We start from the raw sequence: 14,239 nt of genomic DNA, 5'->3' as shown, positions 1-14,239 counted from the left end.
GAGAGGTAAGTCCTTTATATGTCTGTTCCTGATAGTCCTGGGAGGAGGGCAGAATTAATCCTTCAGGTGGGGACTCTCAGATGTCCCCAAGACAAAGAACATCAGGAATTTGGGCGGGGGTGGTTGGCACCAGAGGACCACCGTTTTCAAAGCAATTCCCAATCTCTTAGCCCAGGAGTCTTACAGACTCTTAAAGACCTTACTCCTCACGCTCAGGGACCTGAGAGGTCATCTAGAGTGGCCGATTTCTCTCATTTTTACACACGAGGAAACCAAGGCCCAAACAGGGTGAGTGGTTTGCCTGAGGCCTGGAATTTCCAGAGGCCTCCCCCTGCCGTGGGATGGAGTTATAAATCAACTCCTCCGTGGATTTGTCTTTGAGTCTTCTGCTAATCCCTCGCGTCACAGCTTAAATGTCACTTCTCAGGGAGGTCACTGCCAACCTCTCTGCAGGGGACCCTTCTGTGAGCCCAAGCAGCCTGCTCTGTGAAGCCTCACACATTTTTCTGGAAGCTTCTCCATTCAAGTCTGCTTCGCTGGTAGAACATCAGCCTCCTCTGTTTCGCTGCTCATCTCTGGTCCTGAGGGCCTGGTACAGTGGTGCCGAGCAAGCGAACGTGTGAATCTCTTTCCAAAGCATAAATCCAGCAGCGGGAGTTGGACCAGGTAGGTTCTTCAGTGCTGTATTTAGTACAAAGCCCTCCTTTGATGTGTGCTCTTTGTCTCATCACATTACATCCTCTTGGATTCCGGTGGACACACCCAGCTCCCTCACAGCACTCTGAGAGCTGGACCTTGTCCACCTCACCTGTTTCTCCTGCAGCTTCTGCCATGGTTCTCTGCGCACAATAGGTGCCCACGCAGCTGTGGGTGCAAAGTGGTAGAGTGTGCAGGGGCCCTAGGTTTAAATCCAGTGCTATCACGTAAGAGGTGTGTGGGTTCGGCCTCCACAGGCTTCAGCTTCCTTGTCTGCAAAACGGGGAACACATCCCTGAGGAATGTGGGTGGATTAAACAAGGTAACGTTATGACAGGGCTTAGCAGAGTGAATGGCACATAGTAGGTGCTCAGGTGCACGAGTCCTCCAAGTGCCCTATTTGGTATCTGGTCTTTAAACATCCCCCCCACCCCACCCCGCACACATCCCCTCAGGCTTCGTCCTTCCACGATGACCCCCCGGGCTCTGCACCTTCCACCCCACCTGCAAATCGCTTTCTCTCCTCCAAAAGAACAGCCACGTCATCTGCCAGCAGCCTCTTCACGCTGGGACCTCTGCCCACAGGGCCTTCCTCACTCTCCAAGCAGTGAAGAGCTTCCACTCTCAAGCATCACCTCCACTAGGAAACTATACCCAGCCACCCTCACGAGTGGATCCAGTCACCCCTCCAGTGGATCTAGTCACCCTATAGGTAGATCTGACCATGTCCCCAGGTGGACCTGGTTACCCCACAGATAAATCTGACCACCTCCACAGCTCTGACTACCCCCATAAGTAGATCTGGACACTCCCACAGCTGGATCTGAGCACTCCCCCCCTCATCTGCTCCCCACCAACCTGTGCATACTTTTGTCTGCGTGTCTGTCAGTCCCCCCCGTGTCTGCCTGGTCCCTGTGTCTCTAGGACTCAGCACAGGTCGGGCACACCCAGGGGCCTTGGGCAGCCTTTCAAAGATCTGAAAGACTGAGAGACAAGCCCCAGGAGTGAGTACCCCTTCGATACCCCCCGTTGATCAAATAATTTCAATCAAAAGCAGTGACGCGTCCTGGCTCCCCAGTTTGCCCACTTAGCTTTCCCTCCCCGAACCGGACAGAAATCCCCACCGCGTCACAATGAAGAATCAAGCCTTTAGCAAGCTGCTGGGCTGCCTAAGAGTAAAGCAGCGTAATTATATCTCAATAGTTGTTTTGCAGCATAAGATCTTAATTACTAAATGCGTGATAACGGCTCCTTAAATGCCCATGCTCTTTAAAAAACCTAATTTATAATTTAAAAAGCTGACACTTCTCCAAGCGCTTTATTTTATCTTGTCGGGAGTAATGGAAGAATAAGTTATTGAAAACCTTTATTTTTCATTAGCCTTAAATTCAACGACAATTAATGTGCCCAATTTGATTATAAACTGCACAAATTAAACAATAAAGAGCTGTCTAATGAGAAATTAATTATGAGGAAGGGAAGGGGAGCGGGACAGGATAAAAGCAATAACTTATAGCCCGTGGCAGGATGTGTCAGGTTTTAAAGGAGATGAAGGGCCCTCTCCTCAATGTGTGTCTTTGCTGATATGACCCATCACAGATCAGTTGATCCAGAAACCATAACAGGCTAGTAATTGAAACTGCCAAAATCAATAGTGCTGACAGCCTTAATTAAATTAAATATGGCTGTGATGGGCTCCTAGTGCCCAGCGGCAGCCGGCCACTTGACCCTCTGGCTGAGCACGCCTGATCGAGTGGCGTGATGGATCTGACCCCAGGGGACAGTTGGGGACCGGGCTCCCGAAGAAAGTGGCTCTGGGAGGATTGGGGCCGACGGCTGCCCCGCCCCCTGCTGCCCGGCGGGGCCTGGGAGGGAGGACGGGGGACCGGGATGCATTCCCCCTGTCGGAAGTTGGGAGGTCTGGGTCCTAGTGGGGCAGAGAACCCTCCTGAGTTAGAGGAGGTGGGAGCAGTAGAGGAAAATTAGAATCACTGGTGAATTCCTCTTTGACAAAGTGTTGGCATTTCCCACCCTTTCCCGAGAGGCATTTTACGGCCCAGAAGGAGAGACTAATCAGACAGGCCTGGGTTCAAATCCCAGGTCTGCCACTTAGGATTCCAGGGACCCAGGCCAAGTGACTTGACCTTGCCAGGCCTCACTTTCCTCTTCTGTCAAAAGGGTGCATGTGCTCGGAGAGTTTTAAGCGATGGATGCAAAAAATGCACAGCACTGACGGGAGGCTGAGCCCAGCAGGGGGTAGGCACCGCACTCAAGATGCCCTCTGGTTTTGCAATGAATGAGCGGAAGCCCAAGAGGTAACATAAGCCGTTCAGATCACACAGACTCGGAATCAGAACCTCTGACTCGGACCCAGGGCTCTTTCCTTATTATAGTGGTGCCGCCCAAGAACTAAACGTGTTAAGTGTTTGGCAAGTGCTTCTTTTCCATGTGGAATCCTGACCCATGAGAAAAGTATAGGGATTGTCAGCTTCGTTTTACAGAAGAGAAAACTGAGTTTCAGAGTGGCTAGGAAAATTGCCTGACTTCACACAGCCAGTGGGCGCCGGAGCAAGGGCTAGAACCTTGCCAGCCAGGTAGAACGGGGCCCCAAGATTGAAGCACACGACAGATGGAGGAGCCCCAACCCCTGGGGTTCCTGGTGAGGCCCTGGTGGTCACCGGGCACTGCCAAGCTCCTAGAATCTGAACCCTTCCCTCTTCCCCCCAGCCCTGATGAAGGGGCCGACTTGCTAAGAAGAAGAAATATAGAACCAACAGCAGCAAGTTTTGTTTTTGTGTCCGTTCTTATAATTCCTTTTCTGAAAAAAACACTATCAAGTTGATGATAATAAAAAAAAACAACAACAACGCAGAAAGATCTAGGACACATGTTCCCACACCTGTCACTACTATGAATTTGGGTTAAAGACATTCAGTTCCTTGGATGCCTTGCAGGAAGGCACTACTGCACAGCGTAGCTGCAAGGACTGTGGATTTTTCCTCAAAAGCCCGGGGTGGGTTCCTACGCCACTCCATCACGCATCCGTGGTGTGATCTTGGATATGTGACTAAACCTCTCTGCTATCCTTCTCCACATCTGTGCATGGGGACAAGCGTGGATGCCCTTTCCTTCCTCTCAGAACTGACATGTCACCGAAGCAGGAATGCCCAGGAAAGAGCTTTGTAAACCAGACAGTCTGGAGCAACTACTATCTCCTGTGTTTATTATTCACTGTTGTTCCATTTGCCTTAGCCGTGGGTCGACTGAAGGAAAAAAACATACGTGATCACTTTCTGAGATATTATTCTTTCCTTACCAAAAAAAAAAAAAAAAAAAAAAATCAACGACTACAAAAAAATCCTGGCTTCATAAACATTGGTTTTCACCGTAGGAAGCTGAACAAATAAATATCTTCACAGTTTGCTCGGCTGTCGGCCGGCTTGAGCTGACTTCTTACACGACATGAAATAGACAGCTCGGGGAACCCAGTGTTTATGTCAGCGCTAACAAACTGTCCCTTCATTACCGGCCTGCCGGAGATCAGAGGCCCAGATTATTGAAGGAGACGCCTTTGAGATGCCCAAGCAGTTGCTGTGACAACCCCCAGAGGGCGGGAGGTAGCGAGGGAGGCAGCCTGACTGTTGGTGGGGACAAGGCTCTGGGCTCTCCAGGCCAGAGTGGGGATAATCCCAGCCCGGGCTGCTGAGAGGAGGGCTCCCCGCACAGAGAGCGCCCTCTGCTCGCCTGCTCCGCCAGCCCCATCCACGGAGGCCTTGGTGACCGTGGAATCTTGGAGAGCAGCTGGGAAGCCAACGGGCCATACAGCTCAAGGATGACCCTTTTCTTAAAGCTGGTGAAAGAGCAATGTGGGTAAAATTTCCCATCCACGTGGCTGCTAGTTATCGTTCACGGTCATGGTTCCTGTGCAGAGTGCCAAGAACTCAAGATTGTTTGCATCAGAGCCACCTGTGTTGAACCCTGGTCCAGCTGTGTGCCCTTGAGCAGTCACTCAACCTCTCTGAGTCTCGGGCTGACAAGTTCTACCTCGCAGGTTTTCTCCTGTCCCAGGCACCTCCCAGAGGTCAAGTGTGTGGGCTCTGGGGCCACAACACCAGGGTTTACACTTCAGGTCTGTCACTCTTGAGCTGCATGACCTTGGGCAAGTCACCCATCTTTGTGAGCCTCAGTTTCCTCATCTGAACAATGGAGATAACGGTACCCAACTCAAATGCATTGATCTATGTAAAGCATGGATGCAGCTGATAAGTATTTATTATTCAATATCCTCAGGACCACCAGATGAAGAGGGTCCTGGTGTCCCCAGCCTACACTCCAAGAGGAATTCAAGGCTCCCAGTGGTTGGATGCTCCTTCTGAGGGTTCATGAGACCACATCTCAACCCTGGAATTTACATGCCAGCTGTTTTGAGTGCAAAGCTGGTGCTGGTTCCTCTGTGAACCACGGTGGCTGCTCTAGGGAATAATACATCACACACACACAGGCACACACACACACGCGCTTGCATGCACCAACATACATCATGAATTGCCAGTGAAATTATGGGTCCGCTGGGGAAAAATTACAACAGGGAAAAAAGCCCTCGTTGAATCAGAGCCCTTCACCTGTGTGCTACACTCACCAGCTTAGGGAGGGCCGGCCAGGCTGCGCTCGCCCTTCAGCTTCTCCAGGGCCCTGGGATGGTGGGAGCAGATGTGATTTGCTTTCCCGGTCAGAAGCTGTGCGAACTGTAGCAAAGAAACGCAAGGCAGATTACTCTGATCAGGTAGAGGGTTTTTACACCGAGCTTGGCTTCCAGAATTCATCCAGAAATCTCTCAAGTAACTAACTCATTCAGCATGTTGTGACTGGGTTCCTGCTCTGTGCGGCATTGAGTAAGTGCGGGGATGCACGTAGATAAAACGCGGTGCCTTCTCGGGGTACCAGGTGTGAAACGGAGCCTGAAATCAAGACTACAATGAGATATCACCTCACCCCCTTAGAATAGCCGCTATCAAAACCGTTAAACAAAACAGAAAAGTAACAGATATTGACGGGGATGTGGAAAATTAGAACCCTGTGCACTGCTGGTAGGAATGTAAAATGATGCAGTTGCTGTGGAAAACAGGATGGCGGTTCCTCACAAAATTAAACAGAATTACCATATGATCCAGCAGTTCCATCTCCTGGATATGCACCCAAAGAACTGAAAGTAGAGACTCAAGCAGATATTTTACTCGCGTGTTCACAGCTTATTCACAATAAGCAAAAAGTGGAAAACAACCTAAAATCCATCAGCAGATGAATGGATGAACAAAACGTGGTCCATCCATACAACGGGAACATGACTCAGCCTTAAAAAGGAAGGAAACTCTGACACATGCTACAACATGAATGAAACTTGAAGTCATTACGCTAAGTGAAATGAGCATGACTTTGTCAAAAAAGACAAATACTGCATGATTCTACTTATGTGAGCCACCTAGAGTCAAATTCATAGACAGAAGTAGAACGGTGGGTGCCAGGGGCTGGGGCAGGAGAAACAAGAAGACCTTTAATGGGGACAGAGTTACAGTCTGGGAAGATGAAGAAGTTCTGGAGTTGGATGGTGGTGACAGTTACACAACACTGTGGATATACTTAATGCCACTGCGCTGTACACCTTAAAATGGCTAAAATGGAAAGTTTTATGTATATTTTACCCCAGTTAAAAAAAGAAATCTGGAGAGGAAATAAAAGATACAGAGGTTGGAAGGGCAAATTCTAAATATCAGTGGCTGGACAGAGGTCAACTCATCAGCCAATCAGAATTGATTAAGTGTCTACTGTGTGCCACAGCAGGACAGCTGGGACAGTGAGGGAGGTGGAAGGCTTGCCTAGAGAAGGAGAAGGACCGGCCCTCCCAGTGGCGTTTCTCACTGCAGTGCACTTCTGCATCACCTGGGGTCTTGCTGGGATGTTGTTTCTGGTTCAATCAGACTGGGCTCTGGTTTCTCAACTGCACTGGTAACCAGCTCCCAGGTGATGCTGAAATGCTGCCGCTCCGCGAGGGTTCAGACACCGCCCCTGTGTGCCTGGTGCATCTCATCCAGGGGGCCCTGCAACGGAAAGGGTGGGAGAGAAGCTTGATGTCAGGCAGCCCAGCATTTGAATCACCGCTTCACTGCTTGTGTAAATCAAGGCTCTCGAGAGAAACAGAACCAATCGGGAGACAGAAAGATATAGATATTTATCTATATATCTAGATCTATGTGTGCATCTATATCTATGTATCTATCATATGTATACTATATATATGTACGTATATTTTTATACATGCATATATATATATATATATATATATATATATATATATATATATATATATGGAGAGAGAGAAAGAGAGGGAGAGAAAGATGGCTCAGGGAAGGTTTCTCAGATGCAGCCTTTTTTTTTTTTTTTTTTGCAGTACGCGGGCCTCTCACTGTTGTGGCCTCTCCCGTTGCGGAGCACAGGCTCCAGATGCGCAGGCTCAGCGGCTATGGCTCACGGGCCCAGCCACTCCGCGGCATGTGGGATCCTCCCGGACCGGGGCACGAACCCGTGTCCCCCGCACCAGCAGGCGGTCTCCCAACCACTGTGCCACCAGGGAAGCCCTCGGATGCAGTCTTAAGGGCAGTTCCTTCCTCTTCTGCAAACCTCAGTCTTTGCTCCTCAGGCCTTCCACTGATTGAGTGAAGCCCACCCACACTATGGCGTGTCATCTGCTTTACTCAAAGTCCATTGATTTTATTTTTAAACTCTTTTATACAATTTTTAAAGGTTACTTTCCATGAAAGTGATTACAAAATATTGGCTCTATTCCCCGTGTTGTACAATACATCCTTGAGCTGATCTTACACCCAATAGTTTATACCTCTCACCCCACAGGTAACCACTAGTTTGTTCCCTATGTCTGTGAGTCTGCTTCTTTTTTGTTATATTCACTAGTTGGTTGTGTATTTCTTAGATTCCACTTACAAGTGAGATCACACAGTCTTTTTGTCTATAAAGTCCATTGATTCAAGTGTTAATCACACTGAAGAAATACCTACACAATACTCTCTAGGATGGCGTTCAACCAAACAGCTGGGCCCCGTAGCCTTGCCAAGGTGATGCAGGAAATTAGCCATCACACCTCTCACTGGCTGACGGCTGAGCTGCTCTGGGCCTCAGCACCCACCTCCATAACATGAGGATAACCAAGTTCACAGTGAGTGGGAGCCCTCAGATTGGAAATGAATTTAAAGTGGTGAGCGTAATGCCTGGTACCCAAGAAGTGAGAAGTAAGCATCCCATTCTCCCAGCGTCCTTAGAGGAGATGCAGCCTGGGCACCAGGTATCACGAGTGACTCTAAGTGACGGCGCTCAGGGAGCCCAAGAAGATCTGGGACAGGGAGAACCAGGCCCAGGCTGACAAAGCAGGGGGTCTTCCTTGGAGGGAGAGTGGTGGCTGCATCAAATTCTGGAGACAGGGCTGCTGTAGGAAGAAGGAAACCAATCCCAGACACCAGAAAGAGGGGCTGCCCCTGGTGTGGCTGCCTTTCTCCACCTTAACTGTTGCCAAGGAATAAACTTGCAGTGTCAGGGCTGCAGACGTGCTGGTGAGGATGAAGCCAGAACCCCTTGCATTTAGACAGTCCTCTGATGCAAATCGGAGATGCAAATCAAGATCCCTCTCTGCATTACTCTGCAAGGATTTCCACTCCGGGTCTCCCACCTGTGTTCCGTGGACAGGGGACGTGTGTTTGTTGACCTTGCAATCCGGGACCTAGGCTCTTTGCATAGCCTATAGGCTCCCACGGTCTGGCCTGTGCCTCCCCTCTCCAGCTAGGTCTGCTTAGCACCCCTCGCCTATCTCAGATGAAAGTCCAAGTCGCAATGAACCATTCGCAGTCTGCTCTGGGGTGAACATCGTCTCCCCTAAATTCATCTTTACCTGGCACCTGTGAAGGTGACCTTATTTGGAACTAGGATCTTTGCAGATGTGATTAAGATGAGGTCAGACTGGATTAGGGTGGACCCTAATCCAATATGACTGGTGTCCTTCTGAGAAGAGAAGAAACACGGACACAGGGGAGAAGGCAGTGTGAAGACAGACACAGGGGTTGCAGTGATGTGTCTACAAGCCAAGGACTGCAGGCAGCCACCAAAAGCTGGGAGGAGGTAAGGAAGGATCGTTCTCTGGATTCTTCATAGGGGGCACAGCCCTGTTGACACCTTGACTTTGGACTTCCGGCCCCCGGAACTCTGAGAGGATAAGTCCCTGTTGTCTGAAGCCCCTCAAGCAATGGGTCCCTGTTACAGCAGCCACAGGACACGAACACACAGTTCAGTGCAGCCCCCTGCCCACCCCATCACAGCACCACCCCCAGACTATCTTCTTCCAATGCTCAGCAAAGATGCCCCCCCCCGGCCCCCAGCCCCAAGTCCAAGTCCTTCTTTGCCAATACTGACTGCGTCCCATTGTCACTGCCTGGACCCGCCTGTTGCCCCCAGACAAGTGTCTCCAGGGTGAAGGTCCCTTTGCATCATTCTTGCCTCTCAGCACTGCCTGGCACACAACAGGGGCCCCATAAATGAGTGTGGCCTCCTTCCCCCAGGACCCAGAGTCTGGAGGGCAGACCTCGGCACAGCACCTTTCTAGGGCCTGGGCTCAGCTCTGACGCTGTGACAAAGTGTTTATTTCTGGCCTCACCGACCTGGAGGTGTAAACACATACCTGGTCGAGACACCACCATTCTTATCTTGGACTTCAAAATAAACTCATCTCACTAATTGATAGTCTCCACACATCACAGGCCCTTATTAAGCCTGGCAGGGCCTCTGAAGGGCAGGAAGGTCACCCAAGGGCCTGGAGAAGAGACTGCTGGCTCCCCCAGGCAGAGTTCCTTCACCCCCACCCCTGCCCCAGTGAGGAAATCAGTGCCTCCTCCCCCCCCCTCCCCCCTCCTCCCCCTCCCTCTCTCTCCCAGGCTTTCCTGCCTTTGAAGGGACCACCGTTGTCCCCAGTCACTGCCTCCAGGAGCTTGGCAGTCCTTCCCACACTCCATTTCCACCGTACCCACATCCAGGCAGTCACCAAGCTTTGTCAGCTCTCCCTTCCCTGTATCTTTCAGACTTTACCACCCCTGCCTGCCCCAGCACGTCCCCACAGCCCTCCCTATATCATAAAACAGCTCTCAAACTTGCTTTTGCTTCCTTTCTCTCTCCTGTTCCACCTTCTTCAGGGATCCACAGGCGTCTCTACCTAAGGAAGTCAGTCTGGGTGCCTCCCCATGCCTGAGCCTTTCAATGGCTCCCCGTTGCCTCTGGGTTAAAGATCTAACTGTCCAGCCCCATCTACAAAGCCCTTTGGGATGTGGCTCCTGCCCCTATCTACCCCCTTAGCCTCTCCAACTGCTGCCTTCATGGTCTATACTCCACTCCATCCAGAATGAGTCACGTTGCACACAATGCAGGTCAAAGCCCAGGCTTTTGAAAACGCTCTTCCCTCTGCCTTGAACTTTCCTAATCTGTTAAGCTCCAATTTAACCCTTCCAGGCCTGGGTCAGATGTCTGCTCTTTCTTAACTCCACCTGATGTCAGGGTTATGTATCCCATCTGCAGCCTTCCTTCTCCCTAGGCGGAAGTAGGATTATGGGTCCAGAACTTGCTAGTAGAGGGCCCCTGTGGGCCAGCCCCTCATGGGTAGGTAAACCTATTCTCACGGATGGGTCAGTCCATGTAAGACAGTTTCCTCTGGCAGGTGAGTGGGTGCCCGTGTTACCATGACAACAAGAAGTGGTTGGCCCCGAAAGCCTGGCCTGTCCCTGGCCCACTGTGGACATTCTCCCACTCCTGGAAGGTGAGGAGTAAATGTCTGATTTATCTTTGCAACCCCAGGAGCTAGTCCACGCCTGGAAAAAACTGTGTCAACAAATGTTAACTGGATAAACAAGAGAAAGAATCAGCAATGTAAAGAGCAGACAAAAGACGAAAGAAAGCAATCAGGGAGGATGGAGGCAGGAAAAGCAAGGATAAAACACATACTCAGTTAATCTCACAGCATCCTTCCAAGGGGCCCATTATGGTACCCATTTTATAGATGTGAAAACTGAGTTCCAAGGAAATCTAAGTGAACCGCCCCCAAATTACACATCTGTTTGCATCTGTGACACAAACCCATATCTCTCTTATTTTTTGAATTGTTTGTGGTCATTTTCACGAACGTGTGTCAAGCTGGGTTTCTCCTCTCCCATTCCCGTTTTTCAGTGCTACTTCTAATCGGCAAATACAGGTTTCTTTCCTCTTTATAAAAGTAGTGTGTGCTGATTTTAAAGAATTAGGAAACTAAAGAAAAGTATTATTTAAAGCAACAAATATAATTTCCATGAACCCCATCACCCCAGGACAATCTCTCTTAAAATTGTTATGTTTTCTAGTCTTTTCTCTGTTTGTCGTATATGTGGTTAGAAGTAGCTTTCTAATGCCATTTAAAATCCTGATTTTTTTTCACGTAATATTGTATCTAAAGCATTTCTCCATATCATTGGAAACTCTTAGTAAGCATAGCTTTTAAACTTTTTTATTAAGCACTTACTAAGTGTCAGGTACTGCCCTAGATCTGGATTTACATTCATAATATACTTTGTAAACACACCATAATTTTTCCAGCCTTTCTCCAACGGTTAGGCATTTAAGTGGTTTTGTTTTTCGCTATTATAATAATTCTGCAATAAACTTCTATGAGTATAAATTTTTATCCACACTTGGATAACCAATGAAGTTTTAAAAGTTAGTTATTGCCATGGACTGAATTATGTTTCCCCCCAGATTGAAGTCCTAACCCTCAATGTGACTGTATTTGGAGATAGGGCTTTTAGGAGGTAATTAAGGTTAAATGAGTTCATGGGGTGGGGCCCTAATCCGATAGCGTTCATGGTCTTATAAGAAGAGGGAGAGAGGGATCTGCCTCTGTTTCTATGCCATGTGAGGGCACAGGGAGAGGGCAGCTATGTGCAAGCCAGGTAGAGGGTCCTCACCAGAACCTGACCATCCTGGAACCCTGAACTCGGGCTTCCAAACTCCAAAGAGGTGAGGAAACAAATGCCTGTTGTTTAAGGACCCCGGTGTGTGGTGTTTTGTTGTGGCAGCCTGACGTGACTAAGACAAATATCACATTCAAGATCTCCATTACGATGAAGTCTTCGTACGTGTTTAAATTTGTCAAAGCTTAATAAATCATACCCTTTAAATACGTATATCTTATTGTATTTGACTATACCTGAATAGAATTGTTTTAAGTAAATATCAGCGTTTAGATTGAACTGCACTATACTTCATCTTGTTAATCCTCTCTTTTTTGGAGATCCCTGCAGGATTCCACATACAAACCTCCTCACTCACATCAATATCATTTACAGTTTGGGTCACTCATTACATCCCAGAACGTGAAACCGAGTTCCCCAAAGTCTCCACCACTCCCCAGCTGGGTGCACTTGGGCAAGACCCATCCCTCTCTGAGCCTCAGTTTCCTCATCTGTAAAGTGGGGATGCAACATCTTCCTCTTGGGTCCCTATGAGGGGAGACCTGCTAGCCACCCTGGCAGAGAGCTTGGTGCATGGCAAGTGCTTCAAACTGTTTTCAGTATTATCGCTGTGAGAAAACCACGAGCCCTCCTGTCAGATGTCAAACTAAACACAGGCGGACCAAGCCTTCCACCTTCCCAGAACTGATGATAGATCAGGCTCAGTGAAAGCAGGTGAGGCTTCTGAAGCCATCACATCAGGTCACCCAGGAAGCTCCTTTAGAATGCAGATTTCTGGCTCCGGGTCAGGTCTACCAGACTAGACCCTCTAGGACTGGGCCCTGGCATAGGAGTTGTACCACGCATCTGGAGAAATTCTGAAAGCTACTCCCCGGGCTCCGTCAATCACGTTAATGAGAATATCATCAGCTCTCATTCGTGAGCATCTACCCAGATCCAGGCACAGTCCTGGGAGTGCAGGACAGTGTTCTCAGTCCACCTGTGGCACACCCATGTGAGATGGGGCTCATTGCGGCCCCATTTGACAGGAGAACAAAGTGAGGCTGAGACAGGTTGTCACTTGCTCACAGTCGTTCTGCAGAGTTGGGTCTTCAGCCTGGGTCTGTCTTATTTCAAAGGGCTGGGCTGTCACTCACTGCACCATCTGATGTATCCATTTATTCAGCAGACATTCGTTAGGTACACACGAAGTGCCAGGTTTGGGTCTAGGCGGTGTGAACCAACAGTGAACAAACAGGCAAGGTTTCTCCCTACATTGCAATAGTGGGAACTGGGCATTTTAAAAGTGTAGCAGTCAGGATAGGAAAGGTTATGCTGCAGTAACAAACAACACCTCAGTCTCCGTGCTTAACACAAGTCTCTTTCTTTCTCAGGCTGCACATCCACCATGGGTCACCTGGGGGCCACTGCTCATCACTGGGAACAGACTGATGGAGGAGTTACCTCCAAGACACTGCTAGTCACCATGCGCGGGAGGAGGGGTGTTCTGTAGGATCGCACAACAGCTATGAAATCTTTCACCAGAAATGACACGTTACTTCTGCTCACAGATCACTGGCTAAAACCAGTCACATGGCCCCATCCACTGATGAGGGGCCAGGAAAGGCTGTGTGGAGACCTCCCATATGCCTGAGGGCAGGGAGAACAGGCCACTGACTACCATTAAAAATAAACTCCTGGCAAAGGAAGCTCATTTACAATCAGGATGACTGCTAGAAAGAAACAAAAACAGGGTTGTGGGGTAAAGAGAAGGGAGTGCAAAGGGCAGGAGGTTCTCTAAACGGGACACTCTGGGTAAGTGACATTTGAACTGTTAGAGGAATATTAACTTTAGGTTAAGGGAAGCGACTGCTTTGATAAACTTTTCTTTGTTTTGGTGAATAATCTGGATTTATCAGGTTCAAGTTGTTGAGAAACCCCAAAAGATGTTAGCTCTATTCCTGGTTGTATCAATTCTCCTGAGTAACCCTTGAGAAGCCACTGAACTTTTTGAACCTCAGTTTCCCCATCTGGGAAATGGGCACTGTGGGCCTGCTAAGAGGACCTCAATCCATCCAGGATGGATGGAGCCTGAAAAGCTGTTGTTGCTTTTAGTTAATGACATTAGCCAGCGTTTTTACATTGGGAAATTCCTAATAAAAGTTTGGGTCTCTAGCATCTCTTAAAATTGCAGTAGGCTGGGTGAGCCCCGGCCAGGACCCCCACGGCACCAGCTGCTGCGCTGTGTTGGCTTCCTCCTCTCCAGGGGACCAGAGCTGTGGTGGTCGGCATGGTCCCACCCTGCTGGGGTCAACCTGCCCCTGGGCCAAGTGCGTTTGCCATTCCTGGACCGGAGGGCCTCTGAGGTTCCCTTGTAGCATCAGCAGTCTTGGGAGTCTGTATGTTTTCTCAGTTAGAGCTGGGGAAATCGTGTGTGTGTGTGTGTGTGTGTGTGTGTGTGCGCACGCGCGTGAGTGTGCATAAGCTTGTGGGTCTGTGTGCGTGAGTGTGTAGAAGCG

Source organism: Phocoena sinus, chromosome 5 (assembly GCF_008692025.1).
Source record: "Phocoena sinus isolate mPhoSin1 chromosome 5, mPhoSin1.pri, whole genome shotgun sequence".
Classification (NCBI taxonomy): Eukaryota; Metazoa; Chordata; class Mammalia; order Artiodactyla; family Phocoenidae; genus Phocoena; species Phocoena sinus.
This window is presented reverse-complemented; position numbering follows the sequence as displayed.